Genomic DNA, 24,179 nt, shown 5'->3' with positions numbered 1-24,179 from the left:
AGTTTGAATCTTTGGCCATTCATTATTCTCTTCATTGAATTATTTGTTTTTTTTATTTATTCGAACTCATTATTATTAATTAGATTCCTTTTCAACCCAGGATTAAACACATGATCAATTAACAGTTGTATCTCCGCCTTATCCTGAAATTATTATGACTAACATGCTAATTAACACACATATTTTGTTTAATGCTGTCAAGATGTCATGATCTTTTGAAGAGACGTCTGATGGAGTTGATCATAACACCCCTCACTCTTTCTCAGCCTTATTATCTCGTCTGAATAGCGGTTTAACCTCACAGATGTAATTAATTTCCATGTTCATAATCCAAGGTCTATTGATTTCGTTATTCCATGTACCTAATTTAACCATCTTACATGATTTCGATCTGAAAACTTTCAGCGTATAAGTTTATGTTGACTCGACTTTGCAGAAGAATTCTTCTTTTTTTTTCTTTCCTATCAGTGTACATCAATTCGAGGCATTTATGTAGATAAGATAGACTGGGGCTTGCATTTGGGTTTATTCGTGTTATTGGGGCCCGACAAGGATTTCTGTGAATAAAATCGTTCTGAATATTGTCTTTCTGTTGATTTTTGAATTTTTGATGTTAGATCAGGATAGAAGTTTACATTTATGAACAGAATGACAATTTACCGTTTCTTGGAATATTTTATATCATAGACGAGAACAATACAATACAAAATTAAAAAAGAATATTCGAAAAAAATCAACCGTGACAACGAATCCGACGAAGTTGAAATTTTGGACGTGGACATAAATTGACAATTTGAGGATCCTTGTCAAATTTTTAAGCAGGGAAAAACCCACAAAAAGTCGTCGATATTGAAAAATTTCTTCATATGAGAATCAGGTGATGCAAAACTTTTCAATCTATGTCTATTATGAGAATTAAGAAATCATATTCAATTTAATTTCATTCTCATTCAGATTAATTCCGATTCGGATATATATGAAAGTGTAGTGACACTGTATGCTCAGGAGATGGCGTTATGGGCGTCGCGCCACTCTTCACTTTGGTCCCGGGTGATTCATAGGGGTCGGCGCGTTGGCGTTGCAGCAGTGTCACCTCTCCACGATGGTGTGGGAAAGTGTATCTTAAGCAGAGATTGCTGGATTGCCTAACTGATGAGTCCTCAGTGATCTCGGGACGAAACACCGTAATCCCCTGGGAGAGGGCGTACCTACGTAGTTTGGCTCGAGAACGTCTCGCCAAAATAGAATAGAATATTCCTTTCCTTTCTCAGACAATAATCAACCTCAAACTTACCTCACATACATATTGCATATAACGAGAACGTAACAATACTCCTAAATTGGACTTAAAAAAAAAACAGATAAACACACTAGCACACATTTCAAACAATTTCCGAGACTCGAACTTTGCCAACCTTTCACCTAAAGGGCAAACTTCCGTACTTTGAACTACCTCGATTACGGGAAACAACCCCAAACGTAAACCCAGGCCCTCCAACCTAATCTAGGTAAATGCCCCAAATTCATCTACAAGATCCACATGAACGTATACGCCGGAAGTTGCCAGACCGAAATCGAATTAGATCGCACAGTTAGGCATATCGGTCCGCGAAACCGATAGACAGAGGTCGCTATTAGCGTAATAAAATCAACTTCTTCTATTCCAATCCGCCTTTAGGGGGAAAAGAATGAAAAGTAATCCGAATCTGAGAACTTTCTGCCACTCCTGATATTGGGCTTAACTGGATTCGGGATAGCACTCCAACTTCAAACTGTATTATGTTTTAAAAAGCCCGGGCCCGCTGAATCATTTCTACCTCGGGGGCAATTTCGGTTCATTGCAGCCTGGCCGCACAATAATAATTAGAGTTGCTGTTTCGGATATGCCTCTATTACGCCGCTCTTTGGTGTTGCCATGCACTTCGTGAAATAGTGGCGGTCGAAGATTGCCCGCAATTGATGGAAATTGCATCCAATTTTTGGCGGTTGGTAATTGATTCGTTTAGCCTTGAATGGTTTTATGCATGTATACAGATTGAATGAACTACATTTTATGGTCGATGCAACTTTAGGAAGAGAAGAAAGCATTGACGTGGAGTGAATGTCAGTTATTAAGTTTTTTGACAATTTTGAAGATTTTGGAATTTGGGTAGATGTTCACATTCGTTTTACATACCATGCCTGTATGCAAAAAGCCTTTGGCATGCTAAGGGGTGTAATTGCTGCTATGTGAATGGTCAGTCCTATCACATCTTAATTGTACTGATTGTGTTCAACTGTCTGACGTTTCCTAAAATCTCTAATAAGCAGCTGGTAGGTACAAAACTACAGAATTCTTGTCTGTGCTTGATATTTGGAATTTGAAAGAACTAATTATACCTTACTAGTTGTAGATTGGCTCAACATGAAAAGAAGAAGATTTGGTAATTGGTAATTGATTCGTTCAGCCTTGAATAGTATACTAATAATAGTTTGACTCTTCTTCAATTCATCAGCAATGTAACATTAGGAAAACAGTATTAACGTGAAGTCAATGTCAGATGTAAGGTTGTGTGACAATGTTAAAGATTTGGATAGATGTTGACAAGCGTTACAAAGACCATATATCTGCCTCTCCGCAAAAGGTCTATGGCTTGCTAAGGGTTCTTCATAGAAACAGGGCAACTTCAAATGAAAAATAGTAAAATATTTGAGTGCTGCTCTGTGAATCGGTAGTCTTAACAAACCTCGATTATTACATTTGCTTTTACGTTCCTGTCTGAACTTCGCTGTTAAGCATGTGGCGGCTCGTCATAAAGCTCCACATAGCAACTATATACACAGCATTCGGTAGCCTAGAGGTAGACTCACGCACCGAGATGCGACCAGGTCCCGGGTTCGAATCCCGGCGGCTCCCGATAATAATAAATTCCCCAAGCGTCTGTGACACGGCACACACAATTATACCAAAGTCACACTGATGAGTCCGGTGTGTGTGCCAGGGACGAAACGCATAAGTAGGTATACGTGAAATCCTACATTGGTGACCCCGACGTGATGGCGGAAAACTGCGGCGTTGGAGCGCAGAGGCGACTCACTGCCCCGCTCAACGTTACGGCTACTGGGGTGTCCGTCGGACACTAGAGCCGATGGCACGCCGAGCCTCGTGTTTCCGTCGTCACAGCAAGCAAGCCCGACGTGATGGGAATGGCCATCTAAACGATGTGTCCTGGAAAGCAGAAGGTTGATGCGTAGCTCCCATATATCTGCAATTTCCAAACGGAACTCTAGACGCCCATTCCCATGACGTGCAATACGTGCTCCTTGGTCTGCCGCGGTATGCCGGACGTGAATAGGCGGCATTCACCGTCCGTACGATGCCTGCGAGGTGCAGCTCTGATTAGGTGGCAATCACCCAGCTGCACCGATGACCTCGTAACACGCATAAGTTTCGTTCCTCCGTCACTAGGGAGGGAGTCATGTGGCGGCTCGTCATAAAGCTCCACATAGCAACTATATACACAGCATTCGGTAGCCTAGAGGTAGACTCACGCACCGAGATGCGACCAGGTCCCGGGTTCGAATCCCGGCGGCTCCCGATAATAATAAATTCCCCAAGCGTCTGTGACACGGCACACACAATTATACCAAAGTCACACTGATGAGTCCGGTGTGTGTGCCAGGGACGAAACGCATAAGTAGGTATACGTGAAATCCTACAAGCAGCGGGTACCAAAACGACAAAACTCTTACCTGCGCATGATCTTTGGGATCAGGGAATCCTATGCGTTGTAGCTTGGTCCAACATTAAAAAAATAAGATCTCTTTATGTTAGATTAGATCAGAGGAGGAGCGAAAGATCATCTGACCTCACATAACCCTTGACCTAAATAAATATTTTGCATATCCGCTGTTTACCAGTCCGGTAGTTATCTCTCAATGAACTTCAATATTTTTCTAGGAGCTAAAAACCAAGATGCAAAGTGTTGTAGTCTCTTCCGGTGAACAGCTTCATATTAGCTTCTTATTAGCATAGCAACTGTTTGGCTATGTCCCATGAATGCGCCCGTCAGTTGCCTCAGTTCCTGTTTACTGAGTGAAAGAACATTTTAAGTCAAACTTTCCAAGTAAGAGAGATGTGACTTGGCCTATATGTGACCATTGATTGTCAGCCAGAACGCAAACTTCCTCTTTTGTTTCCATTTCTTAACTGCCATCGCTTGATGATTGGCTGGAAAATGACTAAATGGCTATTGCTCATGTTACATTATTGTTCATAAAGGTATCAATCAACCGATATCCTCCTTAACCATTTAATAAAATACCATTTCGTTCTGATGTTAATTTAAATATACGTTTTGAAGGTATCGTTACGCATGTATACATTAACTTAATAATTTCGTAGATCCTTTTCATATTAGGTCAAGCTTTGGATAAATATGTGGACATCAGAGGGGGTCAATAATATAAAACATCCATGAGATTTGATATTCAACAGACTTATGGATGAGCAGATGGCTATTCTAATTGATTTACACTCTTCGTTTGAGTTTGGATACGATATCATGTTTTGGATGGACTATCACGAGACTTGAAATTTTCAGTGTAGGTTTGAGATCAAAATTCAAAATGAAGTTGCAGGTTATTGTAAAAATGACGACAAAACATATACTATTGAAAGTTTTCGGGACCGGACTACACAACACGTTTGGGAAACTTATATTTGCTATTATGTTTACAATCAGTTTCGGTTGTTCTCATTCAATTAATATGCATTTCGTCACTTTGGTGCAAATATTTTTCGTCGCCAATTAATTAAACATAATTCAACTGTTGAATTCTTATAACGTTTTCAAGAAATAATTTGATATTGTTCCGTTAATTTATATAGCTAAAAATGACTCTTTTTTTGTGTTTCAAATAAGATTCCATTTCGGCAATTCAGTCTCGAATATAATGGCACTGAATCAAAAACTGCAGTTTCGCTGTCACTTTCTATGAAAATGAAAGTTCATCTGATAAAATGAACCTCCTGTGCCTTTCCGTCTGATAAAAGGTCGACATTGCTCCCCTAGCGTGCTTATGTAATTTCGTTACCAAAAACCCAAGTTGAAGAAATTATTCACACTGGCTGTAACACTAAATGTCACTGAGTATCCAAGATATCTAGTTTTTCTGCTAATAAAGTGCAAAACCTCATACATTGAAATGTCACGAAATGCGATATACGCACAGCATCCAAGTTCGCAACTTGAACTTGAGCGTTTTATCTCGACGAACAAAGAGAGATACGGAATATTCGACCGCCTGAAGCTGGCATAAAGTTGGCTGTTTATGTAACGCCTACGCGGCATTTACATATCAATGTCTGCAGGGAAACCGACAGTCTACAACGTACTCCATCATCGTAAGGATATTGTGCCACACAAAACCAACAATTCACATAAATTCCCCACCACCAAAAGTTCCTAATCAGTCCGGAACTGGGTCAGCGCCTATAACTCAATCGTGCCTTACCATAAAAATATTTTACCTCTCAACAGTTGGAAAGTTTAAGTGCTTTCCTTGATCAGCGCGATCCCGGCCGTCGTCAAAGGGTGTGTGGAACTTTTCAATTGGTATATTTTTATCGCCCTCATTTTCGGCAGGTTCGAGAATGAACAGAATGATTTCGGGGATGGATTTCAACCGTTACCGCTATAAAACTTTCATCGCCTATGAATATACTATGAGTTCTGATAGGGTCCCTTGATTGGTGGGTGAATCTGAACGCTGTGGAATTATGGCTATCCATAAAAGTCCATTTAGATGTTGTTTTCCTAAAATATCTGCTAAAAATGTCTGAGTGGGCGAAATCAGGCTTTTATTTGGTGATTCAACTAGTGCTTCACGTTGTCGCATTTGAGCTAATATCTCTCAAAAGGGTGGTACCAACAAATGTTATTTTTGGGTCCTGAATTATTCATATATTATAAGCACAGACCGTGGGCCATAGAAAAAAGGTGAAGGATTTTCCAATGAGAGTTTTTTTTAACAGACCGCTATCTGGGCAGCTTTCACTTTTGAAATTGTAATCTACTGACAGTTTACAAGCAAAAACTATGCCAATACTAAAAATGAAAGACACACTATTCAACAACACATTGAAATTGATATAATTCACTATAGAATTAGTGAAATTTTGCAGTCGCAGTTCACATAGCTGAACTACTTTTGGGTTGACGTGAAGCACCTTCTCGGACGGCAGTCAAACTGGAAGAAAAATTCGAGTTGTTGCGACAGTTTAGTGAGGTGAAAAATACAAACCGTGTATGACACTGAAGACCAACTCAGGTTCGTCAATTCCCTCCCGATCTTGGAAATCAGGTATTCCACAAACGAGATTACGCCTAAAAATTGAGATCTTACAGTTTTAGTTCAGTTAAGACAAGAACTCAAGCAAGTCGATTACCAGTGTGGCGGCTTCTCATAAAGTTCCACATAGCAACAATAAACACCGCAGTCGGTAGCCTAGTGGTTAAGACTGTAGACTCACTCACCGAGATGCGACAAGGTGCCGGGTTCGAGTCCCGGCGGCTCCCGATAATAATAAATTCCCCAAGCGTCTGTGACACGGCACACACACAAATATACCAAAGTCACACTGATGAGTCCGGCGTGTGTGCCAGGGACGAAACGCATAAGTAGGCATATGTGGAATCCTACACCAGCAATGTCGTATCTTCGCTAATTGGATCCTTGAAATGCATCAAAATCCGCATTTTCATCGAAAAATTATATTCAGTGGTGAGGCCAATTTTTAACTGGCAGGCAGCAGAAAATCCAAGAATGATTGTTGAAAAGCCTCTCCATCCTAAACATGTCACTGTTTGGTGCGGTTTTCAGGCAGGTGGTGTGATTGGACCTCACTTATTCGAAGATGAGGTTGGCCCAACTGTTACGGTGAATGAATAGCGCTACTGAGCTACGATTGAAAATTTTTATGGCCGGAATTGGCTTTGGGATCTTGGCAGTTCTACTTCCAGATAAAAAAATTATAAGTAAAAAATAATACATTAAATTTCCTCATTACTTTGAAGAGTGAAGTCTTGCTAGGCCAAGTAATAAGTGATTACAAGTAGTCAATGATAATCTCAAGAACACTTTCAGTGCTATTCCTTGGCCTTCACAAGACTACAAAGAAAGAAATCAAAAGGATTTGAATCCGAAATTAATGAAATGTTGATTTCTCGACGGATATATTACTACATACAATCGACTTGCTTCTACAGAATTTTGCTTGCATTCATCATAAATCTGAAGAATGCCAATAAATAAAGAACATTAATTTTGAATAAATATGTGGCATCTGGAACAAAAAATCACAACAAGAGACATGCACCATTCAATGTTCATTGTGTATTGTAACAGGTGATTCGACTCAGAGCCGTACCTACTCAATCGCATTTGACTTTGGAGGTTGATGGCATACCCATTTTTACATAATATTTTATATACATTGGCGATTTCAGTGGAAGAATCTTCTTCTTCTTCGTCAGCCTTCCCTTATCTACTCCTGGACGAAGGCCTCTTTCATGTTTCTCCATGCTATCCTGTCCTGAGCTATCTGAAACCATCTATTTCCTGCATACTGCTTTAAGCCATCTTCTTTGTGGTCTACCTACACTGCGTTTCGTCGTTCTTGGTAGCCAGTGTGTCACTTTATATGTCCATCTCGATTTGTCTTGTCGAGCCACGTGTCCTACCCACTGCCACTTCAATTCTGCAACACACGCTATAATATCTACGACTCTAGTTCTTTGTCGGATTTCTTCATTCCTTTTTCTGTCTCTAAGACTGACATTGAGCATAGTTCTTTCCATCGCTCTCTGCATCACCCTCAGCTGGTTTGCGGTCTTCTTAGTTATTGCCATCGTTTCCAGATCATATGTCGCTACCGGTAATATGCAGGCATCGAAAACTTTCCTTTTAAGGTTTACTGGGATGTCGTTATTCCTCAATATATACTTCATCTTTCCAAAAGCCATCCACGTTAGCCTGATTCTTCTTTTTATCTCTGCTGTTTGATTTTCTTTGCCGATTCTTAGTGGAAGGATTCACTATTAAAAGTTCTATCTTCTGCCAGGAAAGACTGCCCCTCAAAACATGCTTGTATAAGCCCAAATGTATCCTAATCCTTATATTTTCCGCAAAACAAAACGTGAGAGATAAGTTTCGAGTACAAAGCTGGCTATCTCTGAAAAGATCACAGTGAAAGGTTATAAACATCGAGGGGTTTTCCGTCCTGAACTGCTTTATCTGAAGGGATGAAACTGAACGGGCTTATAATCTTCTGAGTGAATGGAATCAGCGTAATTAAGATGCCTATGATGAAGTTTGGCAGAAGCTGGTTGGAAATAGATACCGACAAGCTCAAAGCTAATGGGCGGAAATACAATCATTAGGATTTCACTTCGAGTGGATAACAAAGCAATGCCCTATTTTTTGATATGAGGTGTAGTAAAAAGAAATCCATTATTTTTTTAGATGACTATATAGTATAAGTTCCACTAATCAAGTGATATTTGTCCGATTCATAAAACATCAACTCTCCCTTACATTCAGGAACGGTAATTAATTTCTATGATTCAAAATATATACGATCTGCTTTCTAATATAAATATTATTAGATAGATAGATAGATAGATAGATAGATAACTTTATTTCAAATATTCCCTGAGAATACATAAAGAAGAAATGAAATAGTGTCAATAATACATAACTTAACTCTAATCAAATAAACTCAACCTATAACTAAATATTTTACAATTTCCGTTCGAAATAATCATTTAAACCATACACCTCAAGATCTATCAAGAACTTCTTAGTTTTTGATTTGAATTGTCTATAATTCTGTATATATTTAATATTTTGGGGCAAATTATTGAAAATTCGTATGCACATATAAGAAGGGCACTTTTCGGATATAGTCAACCTGTGCATGGGAACATTAATATTGGCTGTTCTTGTATTGTAGGTGAAATTTGTATTATTCTGAAGGAATTCAGCTTTATTTCTATGAAGATACAACAAACATTCATGCAAGTAAAGACCATATACAGTTAATATTCCCAAGGACCTAAATTTTCCCCTACACGATTCCCTGTATCTCAAGTTCAAAAGTATTCTTACTACTCTCTTTTGAATAATAAATACCGACTGTACTGAGGCACTAATTCCCCAAAAAATTATTCCATATCTAATCAAGGATTCAAAGTTAGCAAAATATAGAATTTTTTTAATTTTTTCATCCACATATTTGTTTAATATTCTTTGAGCATAACAGAATATGTTAAGTTTTTTCACCAAGTTGTTTATATGTGGAGTCCATTTTAAAAACTCATCTATGACAATTCCGAGGAATTTGGTGCTTTCTGTTGTGTTTACGGTGAAGTTGTTAAAATTTATTGTGTACGGTTTAGGTTTTATATTACTTGCACGAAATATTATAATATTGGTTTTAGTGGTATTCATTACAAAATTATTTTTCAAAAACCACTGTTCTGCCCAGTTGTAAATTATGGCACATTTCTGCTCTAACTGATTGGAGTTCATACCTGCTACTAGTAGATTGGTATCATCTGCATAGTTGGTTATGTCAGAATCTTCAATCTCATTTGCCGAAAAAAACAAATCATTGATCATTATCAAAAATAGAAGTGATGCTAAAACACCTCCTTGTGGAACTCCAACCTCATTTTTCAACCAATCTGAAGACACAGTAGTATTGTTTTTACTAACTTTTACGCATTGCCATCTATCTGATAGAAAAGAGACAAACCAGTTCAGAGCATTTCTCACAATTCCATATTTCTCTAACTTATGTATTAAGAGTTCTCTATTAACGCAGTCGAAAGCTTTAGAGAGATCTATAAAAATTCCAGCAGCTATTTTGTCTTGTTCTAGGTACTTCAGAATATTGTTTATGAACTGTGCGACCGCAGTCTGAACCGATCTGCCTCTCAAATATTCATGTTGCGATGGACTCATAAGATTACAATTTAATAGATATTCAGTGACCCGTGATGACATAGCTAATTCGAAAATTTTATCTCGAAAAGAAAGATCGGTGGTCCTTTTTTTCTCTTAGTCTTATAGTTCTCGAGTTGCTCTCAGTGAGCATCGAATTTGGGACACTCTGTACCGGGTTTTTCGCCATAATTTTACCCCCCCTTTAACTTTGGTACTGAAAGAGGTACAAAAAATTGTTTCCTACAAAAGATTCACGAAATCGGCTAGTATTTTTTGAAATGATCTCAGAAAATGAAAAATATACAGAGTGGGCAACATATTGATTGCAACTCCATTTTTTCAAATGAAACACCCTGTATATTTTTCTATATTTGACTAGTTTTTTTTTTCCCTGATTCCGACTATTTAATATATGTTTGGTCTAGCTCTCTCATTCTGAGTACCACATAGTTTCAAATTTTAATAAACCACCTAGCAAGCCAAGTAATCAGTTTTCAAGTGGAAGGCTGCGATAATTCAAAATACCCTTTTTTGAGTTATCTCGTTGGCAACGATATATGACATACGTTTGTCATTGAATGAAACTATTCATCGAATATACACTATACAGAAGTGGAAAAGTTTGAAATATTTTCACTTTATGTGAAGAACAATAAAAATTAGGAAGTTACAAGGGGAGAATATATGGAGTTGCATGCAAATCATCCAATTCCAATTTATAGTGAAAAGCGAATCATATCGTTGCCAACGAGATAACTCAAAAAAGGGCATTTTGAGTTATCGCAGCCTACCACTTGAAAACTGATTACTGAGCATGCCAGGTGGTTCTCAAAATTTGAAACTCTGTGGTACTCAAAATAAGAGAGATAGAGCAAACATATTGTTACGTTTTTCGGTTAATTAAATCGGTACTTCTGGCTAACACTAATTTATTTCAGGTACACAACTATAAATAACTATTTACAGATGATTTATTCCAACTATTACACTAATTTATTTTTACTACTACATTAATTTATTTCTACAACTTATATCTAATTGAGTGTACGGCACTGACCGCCGTTTCTATCGCACTGGCCTGCTCTGCGGCTTCGATTGGTTATATACCGCTCGCATCTCTCTCTAGAAGCGTCTTGATCTTTCTATCCAGCTCTCGGTGCTTCCGGTACCTTCTAGAAAGAGGCAGTGGCGTAGGGCTTGCGAATTCGTTACAATATTATATATTCGAATTCAGGGAAAAAGAACTAGTCAAAAATGGAAAAATATACAGGATGTTTCATTTGAAAAAAATGAAGTTGCAATCAATATGTTGCCTCCTCTTTTTATATTTCATGTTGTGAAATCATTTTGAAGAAATACTAGTCAATTTCATGAAATTTTTGTAGAAAACATTTTTTTGTACCTCTTTTTGTTTCAAAGTTAAAGGGGGGGGGGGGGCAAATTATGGTGAAAAAACCAGTACATCAAGAGGATATGATTACAAAGTATAAAAATTTAAAAAAACACGGGGCAGATACCCTACTCCACAAATTTTAGCCACGCCACTGGAATATCATCAGCTTATATAGCACAGATTGCTGATATTACTTTATTATTCTTCAGGTTGTAATTTCGGGATTTCTCCGCTCAAATCTGCCAGAAAAGTATAATTCTTATAGTATTACGGAAGGAGGCGAAGTGATTACCGGAAGTGTAAATTCCAAACTCCCTGAAGTACATCCATCCGAACTGAAAGTAGCAGACTTATTCTCTTGAGTAGGATAATGACGTTTTCATTTCGAGTGGAACTCTTGAGCATAATCTGAACAAAAAAAAACGGAAGAGTTAATCCTTTCTTGGAGACAGATTTGTCAGTCCATACTAAGGAGAAGTGGAGGAAATAGATTCACAATTAAAACAATCCTGATTAAATTCTTTTCAGATCTGCTCAACTATGTCAGTTTTAATTTGTTCATTGGGACTTTGATTAAATTCTGGAGACCCTTCGGATTCTGCTCTGCTTTGGGGATTTCCGTCATATTTTCCTTTTTGAGTCCCGAGCCGGAGGAAATGAGATTGCTGGGATCTGAAAGAATTGTCTCGTTTCAGTGCGTCATAATGTGGAAAATGTAATAATGAATTCTGCTTCTCTCGATACTATATCGTTTTTTTTTCGATCTCAAATCATTATGTCATCTTATCTATGTGTTATTGAGAAAATAATTGGTAGATTAATAAACAGATAGAGGGAGTATATGCAATTATTACCCAAAATGATTGGATGACGATGTCGGATTGTGATATATTTTCAAATTCTCGATTATACTATATTATTATGAATATACAGGGTGGCCATTTGAAAACGAAACAGACGAGATTACAGACGAAATAAAGTTTTTCGATAGAAATGCTCGGACAGGTCGATTTCTGTTTCGAGGGGGACAACTTAAGATGTAGGTTACGGACGCATAGCGCTTCAACCCTTGCTGCTACAACCCCCACCCCCAATTTTTGAATAGGGAAGATGGGGTGAGTGATACCTCAATTTAAAGGTATTTTTATACTGATTTCAGCACAGTAATTGTTTATTCATTTTATGCATTAGTTCTCGAAATATTCATGCGTTAGTTAGTTAGGTAGGAAGCCACAGTCATGGTTGTTTTGAAGCTCAAAATGTCGATTTTTCACAAAACACTACAAGTGCCATAAAAACACTACTTCATTTTCAAATACTTAGTTGAGAATATTTCGAGAACTAATGCATAAAATAAAAAAACAATTACTGTGCTGAAATCAGTATAAAAATACCTTTCAAATGAGGTATCACTCACCCCATCTTCCCTATTCAAAATTTGGGAGTGAGGGTTGTAGTAGCAAGGGTTGAAGCGCTATGCGTCCGTAACCTTCATCTTAAGTTGTCCCCCTCGAAACAGAAATCGACCTGTCCGAGCATTTCTATCGAAAAACTTTATTTCGTCTGTAATCTCGTCTGTTTCGTTTTCAAATGGCCACCCTGTATATTATATTGAATGAAATATTTATTATGACAAAAATATTCCCTCACTAGTGTGGGAAAGTGGCAATTTCCGAGACAAAATCAATGCCGGAAGTAGTTACTCAGCTACGGAACTAAACAAATATTTCTTCTTAAGCAATTCCTTGTTTTGGACGGTAGTCACTTCATTATTTCGTCCCTATGTCGATAATTTTCGAGTTTTGGTACCGTTGTCTGAAATAATAAGGCTCGATCTCTTGATGACTTATCTGTCCTAAATTTCAATTGTATCTTCCCGGCCGGCCGTAAACGTGAATACTCTCAAACGAATAGCCTTGAAATATTTAAATTTTCATGATGAATTATGATGTTGTATGCCGCGATTAAGTTGATTTATATAAACAAAATCCGACTAGAGGTTCCGTAAATATGGTTCAAAATACCTTCCATTTAGAATATGCAATCTTTATCTCAACGTTGTAGCACCATAATATACAATTTAGTTCGTCAACGAATAACACGGTTACATGTGAAATCTAATATTTTACCCGAAATTAGATTTGCGCAACTTGAATCGACAACAAAGCGTTTTATACGACATCTGATAACTCTCTGCGCTCACCTAATGTAAATAGATATGAACAATTTGTGTGAATATGGGCTTGAACACACTACACGTTTTGCATAATTACTGAATAGATAATGAATATTTCGATATAGACTTTCAGTAATAACAGATTTTAGAGCTCCGCTTCAAAATTGAGATCCCAATTAAATAAATCCAGCTAATTTTGAAATTATTATATTCTCATATATCTCAATATTTGAAAGCCACTAATGCATTAATTTGATTTCCGGATGTATGACTCTTCTCATTACTTGATTAATGAATTCGTCCGCAATAACGAAGTTGGTGTAAAGAACCAGATGAGCCGAAAATAATTTCCTCAGAATTGATGTATTGGATTAACTTTATATTAAGTCAAGCTTATGAGCTGCGTTTCTTGCAGTAATATTATAATGAGCTAGCATTGAAAATATGCGATCTTGTTAATCCTAATTTTTCCATAATATGTAAAAGAACGGGGGGTAACCTATTCACTGGAGTATTTCACCAAAACTTCATGTCAATATTCTTACTAGATTCTGTTTATGTAGTGCTGCATTGTTGATACGTCTAGTCAACATGTCTGCAAAAATGAAGCCAATTTGTGTATTTTATTTCAAAAATGGCGAACCACTCCATGGATTTACTAAAAGTAAATACATATTAATTATTTCATTAATTTTATTTATTATTATTCCATTAAAATCAGAATAATAATACTAACACATCTCTGCCAATCAGGTGAAAAACCATGAATATTGCTAATTTAATTTTAATACCCTCCTCTATACATAAACAAAAATGAACAAACTGAATGATCGGAGATGATGCAGAGGAATTGGATCCAGAAAAAAATGCTTCCATCGACCCTACAGAAACTTAAACGAAGAAACTGACGGATGATTTTTGTAGGTAGTGAAAGCTCAAAAAAAATTGAAATTTGTAAATTATTATTTTTAAATTTATAAATTAGTAGGAATATGTATTATTTTAAATTCGTTGTTATTTAATAAATATCAATTCAATAAAAACCTGTGGGTTATCACATCAAACTCGATTTTTTAATAATAAATTGACCTGATACTGCCTGAAACGAAAATCTAATTCAATTTCATTAGTAATGAGAATTGAAATCATCGCAAGCGCAATTTATGTTGGTGTTGAGAACGTCAATTTATCTGCAAAAGTATTCATGCAGCACTCAGAGGATAGGAAAGGTTTTTTTCAGATTCAGATTGTAAAAATGTTGTTGTTGCAAAATGGCGAATACGCCGGTTCCGGATTCTTCCATTACACACAGGCCAACAAAAGGGAAAACGATATTCACCAGAAAATAGTCTTCGCATGTAGTCTTCGATAATGTAGTAACACCTGAGCTGTTACAGAATGCAAGAGACATTGTTGAATATTAATGATCCTTGCATCGTTTAGAAATGAACTTTCAGCAACTATTCCATGTGAGTCACCCTATGTAATATTTCTTTTGTCAAAGTCTTCTTTTGCGGACCCCACACAGGCCGCTAGCTATTTCGGGAGAGATCTTATAGGGCGCCACTGATTCCGTATAAAGATCGGGAAAAAGTCAGAGTGTGGGCTAAGTGAATCGGAACCTGAAATACTTCAAAGATGGAAAATAGGAGGGCACAAGGATGAATCACAATCACTCAAACTGTCTGTGTCAAATTATAATTACCTAAGAAACCAACAAATATATAATATCCGGTAGAATTGAACGGGCTCTGCAAAATAACAATAACTGTAGCAGGGAATTTTATAGGTGTTTACTGTGGTGACCTCTGTGAGTAGTGAAATACCCAAGTTGAATAAAAAAAGACAATCTACTACTAAATAATCCGGGCAGACCAGATCGAATCATACAGATGTTTGTACATAGAAATTGTATAAAAGAATTTATGGTAAATACTTTTTGAATTGGACATTATAACAGTTTCCTTAACTAACTTATTATTGAGCTTGTTGACTTCAGATCCTGGACTCAAACACTCTCTGGATACTGCTCTCCAATACTAAATAATTATCTATTCTGGGTCAAAAATCTACACGCCTCAATTTTAATGTACCATAGATATTGACGGCCAATGGGAAATTCACGTTATCTAACTTCCTGGACTCGAAAACTCACAATATACTCCTCCAATACTAGATACTCATATATTATCTACACAAGAACAATCCAATACGTCGTTTACGACGCAACCCATCCTAAAAACGCTGCAAAGAATAAGAGGACAGGTCATGAAAAGAAACCAGAAACTCACTTGATAATTATTGTCGCCCAACAATTCGCAAATGCGATCAGAAAATACCTTTGCAGGACTTTTCTGAATTTTGACTTGAGAATTCTTCGCTCAGCCCAGCAAGGTTATCTAATAAATTGTAATCAATTATCTTCGATCTTCTGAAACATCGTTTTTATTCATCTGTCTAAACTCTCATGAGGAATGAGATTCACAGGATTGAATGTCTGAAATTATGGAATATGCTCTGAACATTTCACTTCGTAGTCATATATTGATACAATAAAGCTTAGGCTACTGAGAAATGCAGATTTTAGATTAACCAATTCCTTCGATTTCTACAATGCAGATCTACTCAGATAGCACAAAGACAGATATATTTTATATGTATATAAATATTGATAAATTTTTTGTATTAACCTGTTTATATGCACAGATTTGTGATTAATTTTCTACATCGAAGTTTATCAGAAATATTTAAATATGAGTGAAATCAAAAATTTTTCAGATAGCGTAAGATATATGAAAGTATAAATTCACATCGTTTTTAGATGCTGACGTTGAATCCGCCACAAATACCAAAAAAAAGTGGTAGAATTCTCCACAGAAAATTTTTCCATGAGTCACCCAGGAAAAGGAAGTTGGTTAAGATTATCCATCACAAAGAAGTCAATTATGGGAAATCAAAAAGCAGTATAGGAAAAAGTCTAAAACTTTAAGGAGCATTTTAAAGCTGTCAGGTACCTGAAGAGTAGAAGTTTTTCTTAATTAATAATCATAATATTCAGCATTGCAAAAATTTCAGTATTAATATTATGGTTACGCGAAATTGCTCCAAGACCTCAAAGCCTAAAAACAATGAGATTTAAATTAATAATTTGAAATTCCCGCGCGTAAATGCACAAAGCGAATGTGGCGCCATCTCAAACTGCCTTTGAAGATGTGCGAGACAAGAATGCAAAATATCGGATAAAATTTAGTGGGGAGTTGTGCGTCTCATTGTTGTCTCTGACCAACTGTCATAATAATCTATGGAAACAAAATGAATGACTGGCCATCGATCGCTGTCAGAAAATATTCCAGGGGTGTGCGAAATATCCACCGTACCGAGCGATAACCTCGGACGACTTGTATTTATAAACTGTGATTGTGTAATTAAAAACCCTCGAATATCGGGTATAATAAAGGTGCATCTCAACCAACTACCTTTATTTGATTTTGAATGTTTGTTTGGCCTGATAAAGCAAGCGTCTTGCTTTTCCAGTGCACCCTTTTTTTTATCCCCACCTCATAATTCATTCACCACTATTCACAAAGTCCTTTGAAAGAAATATCCGCTGGCGCCTACATCAGCTGTGAACACACGATTTTCGCATGGCTGGGTCAAAATAGGATTATTTAGAGTAAAATAAAAAAACAGACGGGTGCAACTTTGAACTTTGTGCAAAGGCAAGTTTAATGCGAACGTGTGAAACCCTAGATATCTTTAGGTGAAAATGTGCTAGAATAAACAATGTAATTTGGAGACAAAGCTATATCACTTCTTTGTCTCCCCACTCTGTACTTTTTAAAATGGTTGGACAATTAACGATTGTCAACCTAATGTGAACAAATTGGTGCTGGACTAGCACTAATATTGCGTAAAGTATTTACACATTTTTGTGCATCTTTGACTGTGTTGTTGAAAAAAAAACATAATATTTGTGCAATTTTTATGAATGATTGTAGAGGAAAGGTAAATAAATTTTGTGAACTTTTCCTATATAATCATTTCAAAAAGTACAGAATATTTGTGCAACATTTATGAACATTTGATCCATTTGTGCAACATTTATGAACATCTGCTATCAATATGCTGACGATCTTAAATTGTATGCCAATCCTCTTCTTCGTCATTACATCCTACAGAAAGATCTTGAGACGATTTCGAGGTGGTGTACTGAGTGGCTGCTCCCCCTGAATGTTGAAAAATGTGTAGTCTTGCATGTCGGCAAAAATAATCCCAAACATAGCTTTGTTTTGAAGAATACTGTTTTAAAAACAATAGACAGCCATAATGACTTGGGAGTGATAATGACGGAGGATCTTAAGTGGTCCAGGATTTTGAGTATGTGGTATCAAAGGCGAGACGATCTACCTACTTGATGAGCAAGGCTTTCATGGATGTCACCCAGAAGTTTGTGCGAAGTTCTATTACGCCGACATTCTACCTATTATGGAATTTTCCGGTCCAGCATGGAACCCCCACCTAATGTGATATATCGAAGCACTTGAGAAGGTGCTGAGATGGGCTACAAGGATCCCATATGGTTGGTCTAGACCAACCACCTATGAAGAACGACCTAAACTACTCCACCTACCATCCTTTGAAGAGCGTCGCTTGAGAGAAGATCTAATAATTATATACATATAAAACCTGCGTTGACTGCGTTGCTTTATGTGATTTTTGGTGTATTTTTAGTTTAGTTTTTTCTGGTGTACTTCTGTTTATTCAAGTTTTTCCTTTTTTTTCATTTCTTAGTTTATATAGGTTCCAAACCTCAGCTCTCGTTCCATTTAATAATAATAATCTCGATAATAATAATTTGTAGAGGACATGAGTTAACATGAGCCAAATGACTCATGAGAAGTTTCGAAAACTATTTATGATTATTGTAACAATCATGAACTAGAATAAGATGAAATCACCTAATTCTAGTTCATTATTTTTACAATGATCATAAATAGTTTTAAAATCTTCTCAAAATATTGAACATTCTGAATCATAATTTCTGCTGATGGAAATCATTAGCTTGACTTTCAGTGCCAAACACTAATAAAAATACATCATAATCATACCTGCCATAGCGAAGCGTGGTGACTTCATCATTGATTACATATATTACATAGACACCTAAAATTTGATCAATTTAGAGGATGAGCCAACAACAAAGTAATAAAAAATTAAGAGCACATGCATTCTTCATACATATCTGTCATTTCATATTTTGCATAGATGTATTGTACGAATTTGCTACTTGGTGCTGGTGTCACTTCGTTCAGCTGTATCGAAGCGATTAAACCATTTTTGAAAACCAAATTCAAATAAATTTTGTAGGTTATTTGAAAAAGTTATGAATGAAGATCAAATTTGCATTGGCAGTAATAACCTAAATTGAAGAGAATTCCTCATTGATCGAAAGGTTCATCTGGTATATCAGAATAATTTTCAACGAGCCGAATTTTCATCAGATACTCGTGTTCATTAGTGCGTTCAATCATTTCAACATCAAAAGTAGGTTACTGCATCACTTGGGGCATTTGACAGGACCCCAAGAAATTTGCCTAATTACATAACTACTTACCGGGTTAAACCGCTTGAGATAACCGCGTTAAATTATATGGAATCTCTCATCCCTAGGGATCCCCGGCCAATCTAATCTGAAGCAAAGAGATCGGCACAGTGCCCTTTTCACAGTGGTTCGAAAAATAAGGGGAAAAATATAATTCACTTTCAATTCGATTTGTTATTCGGTTCATTAACATCAATCTGTATTCGATTACACGGACCCTTATAATGAAATACTTATTTCGAATTGACAATCGAACATCGGGAAATATTCTTTCGTATCGAATCTTTGGATTGGAATTGGACTCAGGTACTTATGTTTCATTGGATGAATTTTTACGAAAAATTGAAATTTAACGAGAACAAACGGAAATTTCTTTTGTTCGAGTGGAATCGATGAAGGTATATCTTTTCTCTAATTCTGTGGTTATTCCGTCCATTCTTCCACATCTTGTAGAACAAAATCGTGCGAGAATATATCAGAAACGCACAGTTTTCATGATTATATTTTATTATTATATGTTGGCACTCCGAACTTTCCGCTACGGCTTTATCTGTCAATTCATCAAATTGCCTTAAAGAAATCATTTCTGCCAACCAACATTTTTCAATGCAAAAATCACTAAATTATATTAATGGAAATATTTCATTAATTTCAATGAAAATGCAATGAATTAGAGAAAATAATGTATAATACTCGTACAGAAGGCTCATTCTACCACTCGTTCATTCCAAAACTCGCCACTTCGTGGCTCGTTTTTGAATTTTGAACTCGTGGAAGAATATCAATGCCTTCTGCACTTGTATTATAAATAACTATTTTGGGTTGAAAAATTCAATTTCACCCATTCTGCCTGGGTGTAATTACCGCCTCCCAAAATATGAAATTTCAAAGTTCTCGCACAACGAAGCCCAAGAACGAAAATTTTTCCATAAAATGAACAAATAATCATTCTATTTTTCTTTGAGGTCGACACGGCAGTAATAAATCGGACCATTTTACGGTTTATGAGTTCATTATAGCTTTCAAGAAGATTACTTTTATTGCACTACGTGCACTACTATGTCTGAGGTTCATTATTTTCCTTTATCTATCCGCTATGTCGGTTTCAACCCTTGTTTTGCCATCTATGATTTTTGCATTCGTCATCGGTATACACTTACCCGTTGTTTTCGGTTTTTGTATAATTCTTGTCACAAAATTTCATTACTGCAGTTAACAAGGAACTGAACTGAGTTAATTGCTATTTACTTGTGAAGATAGCAGTTTTGAATTGAATGAAGAGAATGTTCCCAAATTGGAGGTATAAATGAAAATGACATATTCTTCGAATCATTTTGAGGAGAAAAGTCCTATAACATGGGTCTACAAACGCTTTGTTTTCGAGATTTCCTCAAGTTATTCCTCATAGCACTTTCCCTTTTCAATTTAGGTTTCATCATATGATATGCTAATTTTCAATACAAATCTACAGAGTGATATTTTTTTTAGAAGGGTGTCCGCTTCTTTCCTTCAGACCTTTTTTTTTGGTGAACCACTAGTAATTTAGAAAAATATAGAAAAAATCTGGTCCAGTACTACACTTTTTGGTTTCCTGTAGTTTTGTCGTATCTATTACCAATTTCCAGAAAAAAATCCAAACAGCTCTCTAGTTATCCTGAGGAAAATTCATTTTATTATGAGGATCCAGTTAGTAAGCTGTGAGGTATGAATTAATTATAAGTTTGGTATTTATTTACCCAATCTGCAGCAGATATCAATGAAGATTCCATAAACTAGTATAAGCATCAAAAAAGGAAGGACTACAAGAAACACTCTGTATCTCGAGAGCCAAGAGTTTACAGGCCCATGTTCATAAGACTTTTTCTCTTAAAATTACCCAAGGAATCTTTCAATTCCTTCGTACCTCCAATTTAGGAACACTCTGTAGAAGGTGTGAACAATTGAATCAGTATTTTGATTTCCAACCTTGGGGTAGATATGGATCATCGTTAACAAAAATTTTTTACTTTGTATCGAAATAACTCGATGAATCATGGAAGTTTATAAAACTTTTACTATCATACTCTCCCATCAAAACAAATGCAGCCATATTCAATTTCACCGAACCTGCAGCTCTATTTTGCAATATTCATTTCATATGTTGTCAACAACCTCAGGCGATAAGTACTAGGGCCATAATGTTGAAACCAATTAGTGAGAACGAAAGTAAACAGTCCAAGTGGGATGCAAATATTGAGCTATATAGAAAATTCGCAAATTAAATGACAATGTGTTCATAAGGTTCAAATTTCAATTTGCAAAAGCAGCAATGTAATTGTTTTCTTAGTGCGACAACCGAAACGAACTATCATATGGGTACATTTCGCAGAATGCACTATATCACATCGATATTCCGAATGACAGTGCAGAGATTGATGGAAATGAAATGTATGTCGAATCATCAAAGGAAATAAATCAGTTGTCAATATCACATTTGAACTTTAAATACACAATTATATAGGTGACATAGAAACTGCATTTAGTTACCACGAAGACTGAAAAAAAGGGTAGCCATATTGCTATTGTGTAAATATGAGAAATATGCTCGCTTTGCCTTATCTGTTTTCGAAAGTTTTTTAAAAAGGTGTTGCGAAGATGGGTGATCAAACTATTGAAGAAACTGCTGCTAAAATAGTGGTAAATTGATTTCTCCAAAAATACCGAAAAATGTACAAAGAGTGAGTCAAAGAATATTGTGATTAAACAAATAGATGAAACTCATAGCGAGAGTATATTACTAGTATATTTCCCCAAGAGAGCAAACCGAACTTTGGTTACATCATTCTATGATAAAAGCATGTCTTGCGGTCAGAAATTGAGTTGACATCAAAATTTATTGGTATTTTCGAAAAGACAAGATGTTGCCAGCCAAAAAAATAAAAAATTCGGATTTAACAGCAAACTGATTAATTTCTCAGCTTCAGCTGAAAACTTTGTTATGGCTGAGATAATAAAAAAAAATTATTTCAATTAAAAAATTAATTTTCACTAATTCTAGTAGTTACCATGAGCGCTGAAAGCAGGAGCCTGTATAGAAATAGAATTCGAGATATTCAGCTATGTATTTTATTTAGCAATCCCCAGAAGTATTTTCACCTACTTTCTGAGTAAAATATCTTTCAATTCTTTAACTAACAAAAAGTCTATGATCTGTTTTCTCTTTCCACAGAATTATGTACATTTTATAAATGGAAATAAAATCGATACAACAGTTATCTTTGGATACTATCGTGAATGCTTTATTTATATAAACGATGCAATCATTGCGTTGCGGGTTCGTTAAGATCCGATGTACTAATAAGGCTCACTATAGGTGATGTCCGGGACTTGAAATCAATCTTTTTGGCACCTATAAATGATTGCATCGTTTATATAAATAAAGCATTCACGATAGTATCCAAAGATAACTGTTGTATCGATTTTATTTCCATTTATAAAATGTACATAATTCTGTGGAAAGAGAAAACAGATCATAGACTTTTTGTTAGTTAAAGAATTGAAAGATATTTTACTCAGAAAGTAGGTGAAAATACTTCTGGGGATTGCTAAATAAAATACATAGCTGAATATCCCGAATTCTATTTCTATACAGGCTCCTGCTTTCAGCGCTCATCAAAATATTTTCTGACCGATAGAAGTGCTGATATTAGCGTTAAAAAACTTTCAACTTCCAGCGAGTTAAGAGCAGTGAATATTGATATACCAAATAATGCGATCAATTCTTCAATATCTTTTTTTAGAATTATTAATGGTTACAATATTAATGTTTATATCAATATTAAATGAATATAACAATACTATTCATTTATTATGCAAGTGCAGACGGCAATGAAATTCTATCATGAGTTTTAAACTCAAACGAGCTCTGAAGTGGCGAGATTTTGAATGAACGATTTCATTATAAAGGTATGGCAGAATGACCTAATTTGCCACAGAATGAGAGTAAGTAAATTCCATGTTCAATGCTTGTCGTATGAGTAAAGGACTCACATTACTCCCGCTTCAGAAAAAGTGAAATACTTTCAAATATGGAGGTCATGCGAAAAATAATGTTTCCGATATAATCGTAGCACGTAAGCATAATAGTAGTATTTTTCAGGATTTATCGACAATTTATCTCTATACAGGGTGATTTATTATCTCAACGACAAACTTCGCCATATGATAGTTCGTTTAATTTGATTGAAAAAACGTTATGAGAACACATGTCTGATTCGGAGTATTAAAGGAAATAAATTACTTCAGAAGTTGCATTCATGACTATTGATATGATTTATTTATAACAGAAAAGAATGATCAGAAACAAGCGTAAATACACTTGTTAGTTAATTAGCGGCAAGTGTTCTGATTGTAATATCAGCACATTTTTCGTTTTATGAGCGTTTATTATAAGGTTTATCTCATATACTTTCTACTAAGACTTAACTTTCAGTTACAATTTTAGTGTAACAGAACACGACAATTATAATACACACTCAAGCTTGTTTCTGAGCATTCTCTTTTGAAAAGAAAAACGACTTACGAAAAACAACAATATTGCGTTGAATAAAGATCATCTAATCAAATATCAGATACTTGACATTTAAAGAAATAAATTGAAATTGGACTAATGAACAAGCGCTGCAAATATTTCACCCATATATACGTTAATGCCTTTAAAGAATAATTTTTATAAGAAAACGTCATTGGAATGTCGAAATTACTCTATTGCGAATGTTTTTGATTGTTAATTTCGACTGAAAAATTCATTCAATGGAAGAAGACCAAAATGAAATAAATATACACTTGATTAACTCTATTAATCATATTTCATAATTCATTTTTTTTTCAGTTCATACTTCAAATAAGATCGACAAGAAAATATTGCATAGTGATATGCGGTTCTACTTCACCCTGTTAACAATTTATGATATACCTTTTTCCTTAGTTTGGCAACAACAAGTTATTATTATATATTTAATGAATTCGGTCCTTAACAT

The 24,179-nt window shown here is 35.7% G+C and overlaps 1 protein-coding gene across 1 annotated transcript in view; it reads right to left on the bottom strand.

The window, feature by feature from the left end:
* Nucleotides 1–24,179, bottom strand: part of LOC123670660 — a 108,588-nt gene that overhangs the window by 83,843 nt on the left and 566 nt on the right. The gene's annotated exons all lie outside the window — the stretch shown is intronic.

This window comes from Harmonia axyridis, chromosome 1 (genome assembly GCF_914767665.1).
Source record: "Harmonia axyridis chromosome 1, icHarAxyr1.1, whole genome shotgun sequence".
NCBI classification, from domain to species: domain Eukaryota; kingdom Metazoa; phylum Arthropoda; class Insecta; order Coleoptera; family Coccinellidae; genus Harmonia; species Harmonia axyridis.
Note: the sequence above shows the minus strand (reverse complement) of the source record. Positions and strands in the feature narration are given on the sequence as shown.